This window comes from Anoplopoma fimbria, chromosome 14 (genome assembly GCF_027596085.1).
Source record: "Anoplopoma fimbria isolate UVic2021 breed Golden Eagle Sablefish chromosome 14, Afim_UVic_2022, whole genome shotgun sequence".
In the NCBI taxonomy this organism is placed as follows: domain Eukaryota; kingdom Metazoa; phylum Chordata; class Actinopteri; order Perciformes; family Anoplopomatidae; genus Anoplopoma; species Anoplopoma fimbria.
In genome coordinates this window covers 3,318,924-3,328,375 of record NC_072462.1, presented here as the reverse complement: position 1 = coordinate 3,328,375, position 9,452 = coordinate 3,318,924, and positions in this window count along the sequence as shown.

Genomic DNA, 9,452 nt, shown 5'->3' with positions numbered 1-9,452 from the left:
TAGTAACCTCTGACCTTTGACCTAGAAGAAGTGCTGATAACTTGCTGCAGAAAACAGAAGTTTTTCTATAAACTAGAAGGCTGACAAGTATAAATATAAGTATCAGGAATGAATTTAACAGGGACCATTTTCAGCGGCGGATTAATCCACATTTTGGTGCACTAGTGGGTATTTGGGGCAAAACAAACTACAGCTCTGGAGAATATTTGTAGTTTTATTTAGTAGTTGGTTTTGATCTTTTCATGGAATTTGTTGACCATAAGATACATTTAGAAAGTCAGAGATCTAAATCAAACAACAGCTCTAATTGTTCAGGAGAAGCTCACTAAAGTACTCAATCTTTACCAGCGTGTTTTAAGCCAATTAAAGGTGTGGAATGAGATTATGTTTTCTTTAATGTAGTTAAGTGGAAATGTTTCTGAGACACAACAACAAAAAAACAATCAGCCAACATTTCTCACTAACCTCTCGGTCAGAGTAACTTGAACCTTAAATGTCGTATAACAGTTTGTTGCCATAAAAAAAAGTCATTAAAATCATCACAGGTGCCAGATTACAAACATAAAGTTGCATTAAAAACCTTTCTTCTCCCTCTTCTACCCATTTGGCCCGTCGCCTGAGCCCCACTCTCCACCGGGGCTCCTCGGGGAAAATCACAGGCTGCAGGAACAGACCTTTCAAATTCATAAAATTCATAGGATTTTTCACAAATGAATGAACACAATTTTCTACCAATTTCCTCATTATGCAAATACGCAAAATATCGCATTTAGGACAATTAGGCTTCCACACAGCTCCAAATTTAACCGTTTAAGTCGTAATTGCAGAAACTATCAAATAATTACCGCCGCTAATTGTGAATATTTGTGACAGATACAACAAATTCTCACACAAATTACATTTTTATTCAAGGAGCCACTGAATGCCACTGCAAGTATTCCTTTATTTTTTGAGCATAAAGCCTAATTTAACTTACATAATAACGTGAATTGAGTGCTTGTTATCACATTTGAACAATTCATGAGGCCTTAATGTGGAATGATGGAGCGAATTGGTCCGAGATCCTCTCAATATTTTGCCCGTCTACTTCACTGGCCTTTGTGTTTGTGGGAGAAACGTCTCTCGTTATTACTGCAGGTGTCACAAAGTCGTTCAGAGAGTGATAGAAGCTGATAAAAGGTGATGGGCTCTCATCACCGAGCCTATCTCCTCCTCCTTCACTGAAAAACCCACTTTTTTTTTTCTTAAAATGACCCCTTTAATAAAAACATAATACATTTTTTTGTGACAAAGCATTTCTTTATGTCTTTTTTTCCCCCTCTCTCCACCCCATAATAAACTGCAGGGATCTGGTAGGTGCTGCATTCAGGGAAGGTCATCTTTTGGACACGGACATCTATTCTTACCCCCCCCGCCCAACACCACCAGGCACAGACATTTATAACTGTCTCGCCGGTGACCCGTTAGCGGATTATGGATGTCCCCCCTCGGGCGGTGATTTGTTTAATCCGTGGAAATGGTCCTGGCGCTATGTAAACAAGCCAAGTGCGGAATGAAGGTGGCCACCGGAGCGTGGCGGGGAGGCCCTATTTGTCAGGGACCCTTCATAAAATACGAGGACGGCGTTTGGAGATGTGATGTCTTCATTTAGCACAGAGGGCAAAAAAAAAGAGGCTCAGATACTATTCCAGTAGATTTAACTAGATGTTTTTGTTCCTGGTTAGGATATTTATAGTTTAACAATCACACAGGTAATTGGTTGATTTTGTGTTTATGTTTTCTAAAAAGTGACTTAATTAGTTTATTTAATTTAGACTTTTAGCCTGTTCTATTGTTTCTTGGGAATGTCAGGTTACTTTTTAGAATAAAAATATTTTTTTTGCTAATTTCTTTTTTTTAAAGCGGACAAAAATGACATTTTCTATTTACATAAGAAGGAAATTTAATAAACGCATCTTGCATGTTGCTAAAATGTTGATTGTTTCAGTGAAACGTGAACAGAAATATCCGAAACATGAAATACGGAATCTGCTTGTAGCTTTGTTAAACTGTTTTATGGGAAGAAAAATACTTTGACTAGTTAAACACATCTGCAGTGACTTGAGACTGAATGTGTTTTTTAACATTTTACCGAAACCACGATCTTTCCTAATCTCAAACAGAACCACAGAATAAATGTAGCTCTTCATTCACTCAAAGATACGTGGCCTTTGAAGAGGCAGAGATTACTTTTGTCACCAAAATATAATTTAGAAATAGCATACTTCTTTGGTAGAAAGGGTTAGCTTAGCTTAGCATAAACACTAGAAACAGTAGGACACAGCTAGCCTGACTAAAGCTAACAAAATCTGCCTACCAGCACGGCTAAAATTTACCATTTACCACGTTATATCTCAAAAAACAAAGAGTATCTTTGGAAAGAACCCGGCTAGCTGTTTCCCCCACTCTTTATGCTAAGATAAGCTAACCGTCCCCTAGCTATAGCTAAATATTTTATCACACAGACGCAAGAGAGAGTTCTCAGCAAGAAAGCAAAGCATAAATGAGCTCCTCTCCTTACAGAGTATTTCATTTTGGACATTTAGATTTGGCAATCATTGAATTACGCAAAATGCCGTTCGTTTGTACGATATCTTATGTAAAGTTACTCCTCATTTTTTGTGCGATTTCCTACAAAGTTAAGCAACTGGTGTCAATTTCTGCTCCCTACATGCATATGCGTTTTTCAAAATAAACTTTTGACTTTACAGGAAACAGCTCAGTTAGGTTTAGACAACAAAACAACTTGGTTAGATTTAGAAAAAGCTTGTCATTTGAGTTAAATGATTAAGTGTTGTAACTACATTACGCTATTACGTGACAAATGAATCCCGTCCACCTCCATTACCTCCCGCTTTGTGTGGGCTTTTGCGACCTTTATACTTCCTCATTCATGCTTACGTTGATAACATAAGAAATATAGGATATTTTGTATGTTAGGATATTTCGTAAATATAGGATATTTTGTTTGTATAGCTAAGAATGCTGGATGATACCAGTTTGCAATATAACACTAGAAAGGACAACAAAAGCGAGACAAAAGAAGAGAACATTTAAACACTGATAAAACAGTAGAATAGATGAAACAATAAAACTAATCGATACAATAAGAAACAAATAAATAAATAAAATAAAACACTGCAGCGTTCGGACGCTCATGCAGACTGTTTCTGGGAGTGAATAGAGATGAAGGAGGGGATATTAAGTCACTCTATATAACATCCAGGACACAATGGTGCAGTGATTGATGGGGGACAAAGTGGGAACAGCAGGACAGGCTGGTGGTGGTGGTGGGAGGGGGGGGAGTCCTCGGAGACAGCAGGGGGAGTAAATATTGGAGAGGAGAGAAAAAGAAGAGGAGAGGAGGTGAACAGAGGAGAAAACACATTTCTGGAGGGAGCAGGCGGAGTTTGGAGTCTATTTGTATGAGTAATCAGCCGACACACACACACACACACACACACACACACACACACACACACACACACACACACACACACACACACACACACACACACACTCTCTCTCTCTCTCTCTGTCAGCCGTGTTTACTCACTGATTTTCTCAACAAGACAGCCATTGACACTGGATGGATGGGGCTAATCCGACACAGAGAGGAACAGCTCTGCCAGAGGTTACAGGTCTGAGACGGAGCGCCTCGACACGCTCCCCTCACCTAATCTACCGGCAAATATTTATCACTATCAATTTGGCCTGACTCCGTGACATTAAAATACCACGTATAGATAACCTCTCGCTGGAGAATCGATCGGGGCTCCGGGGCTGTGTGTGTGTGTGTGTGTGTGTGTGTGTGTGTGTGTGTGTGGCAGACCAGAGGATCAGATGGAGAAGGTCACTTTAGTGGCACATCACACCTGATGCCAAACAGGTCATCCGTGCTGCTGCTGCTGTGGTGCCCAGCGAGGCCTTATGCATTTTAATAAGGGGGTTTTGTTAAAAAGGGGGATTCAAGAGCCAACGGGGTCCCTGAGAAGAAGAGGGGAGGAGGGGGATCGAGGGGCCTCCTGGCAACAAAATGAGGATCTGATTCATTCGACTAGAAATAGAGTTTTTGAAACCACAGGACTCAGTATCATCACGATGTTCAAGATTCAGGATTAAATAAAAAAAGGTGGACTTTCTTTTTGTCTGACACTTGCTGACCTTTGTTTCTGTTTAGCTCCTCTTTAAATTGTCCGTAGACCACATGCACGGTATGTTCTGTTTCAGCACAAACTCAGCTACAAGTCAGATTTTTTTTAATATAGTAATATAGTATAAGTAAAATATACATCCATGCATATGAAAATTAAGAAATCTTTAGTGCTAATTGCTAAAATTATTATAAAAGAGTGGTTTACTTTCATAACAAAATATTTAAAAAAAAATTGTTTCACTATTTACACACACAAGTACAGCAGAAACATCTATATATATCTATACACATGCACGGTATGTTTAGTTTTAGCTCAAACTCAGCAAGTCTGAATTTGTTTAAAGTCTAAAGCCATCAAGATCCCAGAATACGAGTAAAAAATATAGCAGTTCATTTGAAAAAGTACAAATATTTAGTGGTAATCACTCAAATAATTATGATAGAGTAGTTTACTTTCATAAAAATATAATACAGCAGACAATTTAATATATATATATATATATATATATATATATATATAATACAGTCTATTTTAGGGGTGTAAGAAAATGTTGGAAAATATCGAGTATTGCGATATGTTGTTTTGTGATACTGTATCGATTCTCAAAACTGTACTGATTTTAAATTAATAGTTAACATGCAAAGATAAACTCAGTCAATTCTTTATTTGATTTGCAGAAAGATGTGAATGTTGAATATTAAAGAGACTGGGACAAATGGAAATGCAGATCTCACTGTTATGATTGCATAAAAAAGTAAACTTTTTTTACTCTTACTACTTACTTCATGCATTCAGCTGTGTTTTTAAACAATGACAGTTTTCCTAAAATTAGAAATTTTAAAAATCTAAATAAATAACACCTTTCTATTTAATCGTAACCCCTGTATCATGATCCTCATCGTATCCTGAGAGGCTTTTTCTTTTAAAGTGTATTAAAGTTTTTTTTAAAGTTAAATGAATATAAATACAGCATCCTCAGTGTCAATGGACTCCAGAGGGTTTAGACCATCCAAATGACAAAAATGCACATTTTACTGATTATTGATTGAGTGTGTTTTAACCTTTGGTCTTGTTACGTGGCTCAACAAACAACAAGCTGATAAAGAAGTGTTAATAGAGAGTAGTACACCCTCTCAAACATGTTGATAAAGTCTGTTAAAAAGCAATATAATGATACCTCCTACTCCTTAAATAAATAGTTTGAGCTGCTTCCTTTAACCCCTCAACATCAGCTTATCAATCATAAATCACACGTATTTTGTGAATGAGCTTGTTTCAGTTCTACATTGAAGCTTAATGGTGTTTGCATTGAGTTTGTATGGCTGCACTGTCCCATTAAATGTAAACATTCTATATTTTATATACATTTTTACAATAAAAAACACATTTTGTATCTTAGAGAAAAATGTTTTTCTGCACAATATGAGTTTGTAAAGACTAATAGTGCTGCAGAGGTTTAGACTTTATTTCTACTCTAGCAATTCAATTTGCACTCTATTTAAGTAAAAGCCAGACTGTCCCTCTTCTTTTATATCTTATTGTTGGATTTTTTAAATACTTGTTCTTATTTGCCTTTATTTTGACAGTCAGTGCAGAGCGACTTATATTATATAATTATATAATGTTTGTTATATTTTAACTCTGTTTTACTGATGATACTTGTTCGATGTGTGTGTGACATATTTCCTATGTGTGAAAACAACCACTGAACTGAAAATGTAAAAAAAAAAACTTCTGCCCCAAAACAACAGAAACAATGTCCATTAAAACATCTTATTACAGCTGCTTTCTAATAATAATCATAATAAAAAAACATATTCATGATAATTGTTCAATGCTGTGAGCCACACACCACTTTCTATAGTCAGAGATGGAAAAAAAACTACCTGCAGTTAAGTGATTTTTTATTTTTATTAGAGTGAACTGACCCTTTAAGTTCTGCAGGAAATCCAGCCCATAATAAAAGACTTCTGTTATTCTCTCATCACAGTCAGAGATGATATTTCCCCAAAACCTTTATTATAAATCAGAGGAAATCACATAAAGCTTCTGAGAGAGAGGGAGGACAGAAGGTGTGTGTGTGTGTGTGTGTGTGTGTGTGTGTGTGTGTGTGTGTGTGTGTGTGTGTGTGTGTGTGTGTGTGTGTGTGTGTGTGTGTGTGTGTGTGTGCACTATGAGAGTACCAGCTGATTTCCTCCCCCTCCTCCTCCTCCTCCTCTTCCTCTCGCCTCGCGCTAATTGACCGTTGGCGTTCATACACACATTTCTCACTAATTTCTCATTTGCTATTCCAGCAGTGGCCGAGGCACGTCTCGAGGAATACATCTCCCCCTCACTACTGCAGAGCCCATCAACCATTTCCTCCCTCCTCCTCATCCTCCCCCATCCTCCTCCTCCTCCTCCTCCTCCTCCTCCTCCCTCCTCCTCCTCCTCCTCCTCCTCCTCCTCCTCCTCCTCCATCATCCTCCTCCTCATCCTCCTCCTCCTCCTCCTCCTCCTCCTCCTCCTCCTCCTCCTCCTCCTCCATCCTCCTCCTCCTCCTCCTCCTCCTCCTCCTCCTCCTCCTCCTCCTCCTCATCCTCCTCCTCCTCCTCCTCCTCCTCCATCCATCCTCCTCCTCCTCCTCCTCCCTCCTCCTCCTCCTCCTCCTCCTCCATCCTCCTCCTCCTCCTCCTCCTCCTCCTCCTCCTCCTCCTCCATCATCCTCCTCCTCCTCCTCCTCCTCCTCCTCCTCCATCCTCCTCCTCCTCCTCCTCCTCCTCCTCCTCCTCCTCCTCCTCCTCCTCCTCCTCCTCCTCCTCCTCCTCCATCATCCTCCTCCTCCTCCCTCCCCAGTTATAAATTAGCTGTTTTGTTTGATAATCAAATCCATGTGATTCAGTCTTGTACTCTCTCTCTCTCTCTCTCTCTCTCACACACACATACACACACACACACACACACACACACACACACACACACACACACACACACACACACACGTTATTACGCACGCGCGCACAGATGCCTAACGCTATTTCTGACTGAGAAAATTGCCAAATTGATATCAGATTTTTTTTTAGGAATATAACGATCCTGCATTTGCACACACATACACAACATAAAAAACACACACACACACACACACACACACACACACACACACACACACACACACACACACACACACACACACACACACACACACACACACACACACACATAAAACTCCAAAGTCATCCAGTTTTGCTCTAATCATTACAATTAGTCGTGAATTATCACCGGACTCTGACAGACGTTCCTTGTAACTCTCTTTTATTTCCACCTCGCGCTAATCAGCGGCTCTCATTAAGAACGCTGATTAAACTGCAAATTACCCAGCAGCGGCCCCGTGCGCGCCTACCAGGGCCGCGCTCAATATCAATTAAGAGGAGCAGCCCGTCTGTAGTCTCCAAATGCTTGATAGTGCCACTTATTAGTTTGGAAAACTCGGAAAATACCAATAATCAAGGGGAGAGAGGAGAGGGGAGAGAGCCCGGGGTTCTCCCCCACCTCTCAGATGCAATCACACGAGCTGCGGCCTCTGTATTGGTTTTTCTCTCTTGCATGCATATAAACCAATGTATGTAACAGGTTGTAATGATCATCCTTTTTTTGTCCAAAGAATATAAAGAAAATATGAGCCTGGAGAAATTGTTGACTACACATTGTTTTAAATCTTTGTCCAGCATTGTAAAAAAAAAACATTTTGCTAGCTGTGTTATGCTTTTAGGCCAGGTCATGCTTTATCCGACTGTGTGAGAGAGAAACATATATATTAGACAAGCTCAGATCTGTTGGATTGTTGTATTTTTGGCAATAACCTCGTGCATTAATGCATGGACAGCCTCATCTAACATGGTTAGATCAGAGAGAATGAACTGGTTTCTACCCTCTTATGTTAACCTATTTAGTCTTGGTGTAATAATAATTAATAGCAACTCATTATAATTATTTTTGCGTTAGAAGGGAATCCTGGTTCTGCATGTTTCTGTCATTTACACGAGCTGCGGCCTCTGTATTGGTTTTTCTCTCATGCATGCATATAAACCAATGTATGTAACAGGTTGTAATGATCATCCTTTTTTTTTGTCCAAAAAATATAAAGAAAATATGAGCCTAGAGAAATTGTTGACTACACATTTTTTAAATCTTTGTCCAGCATTGTAAAAAAAAAACATTTTGCTAGCTGTGTTGAGGTCTGGCCAGGTCATGCTTTATCCGGCTGTGTGAGAGAGAAACATATATATTAGACAAGCTCAGATCTGTTGGATTATTGTATTTTTGGTAATAACCTCGTGCATTAATGCATGGACAGCCTCCATGGTTAGATCGTTCCGGTTGCAGAGAGAATGAACTGGTTTCTACCCTCTTATGTTAACCTATTTAGTCTTGGTGTAATAATAATTAATAGCAACTCATTATAATTATTTTTGCGTTAGAAGGGAATCTTGGTTCTGCATGTTTCTGTCATTTAACCCCCTTTGTGCTGGTTGATCTGGAGGATGGAGTACTGGGTTCAAATACTTTATGATAAGTACAAGAACTGCTTTGAAAATGTTTCCAAAATATAAGATAATAGAAAATAGTCATTAAGCAGAAAAATGACCTCTCTCTGTGTTACATTACAGTATATATGACATTACTGGTTTGATTCACTGGTGCATGTGTGAGGCATTATTTTAATGTTTAAATTAGTGAAGCTCATTTCATTTCTTCTCAAGATTTTACTCTCAAGTATTGTGATAAAGTATAAAGTATCATCACATAGAAGTAACGTACCTCAAAATTCCATCAAGTACAGTTTATATTCCATTAGCTGTTATATAAACCTCATTGGCTTATGCATAAAGTTGTTATAATGTCCATTTACCTTGATAAAATATTTGAATAATTTACTTTTTCATGTTTTTTGAGCTCCATCATACAGTTGTAGCATTACTTTGTGTGTAATAAAGATGAGTTTAGTTTAAAGTGTAATTTATTGTGGAATTGAGTTCATATCCTCTGGTATTACACAATTGCCAAGCTTTAATAATGTCATAGATGAAAATGACCTGTTCTGGTGGTGCAAAAATGAACGTATTCACAGTAAAGATTTTGTATATTTAAAAAAAGTATATTTATTGAGAATAATAACAGTATGTACAGTTTATGTTTTCATGTTTCCTTAATTTGAGGCTGGATATATTTTTTAAAAAAGACAGTGATATTGTATTAAGGATGGATTGTATTACT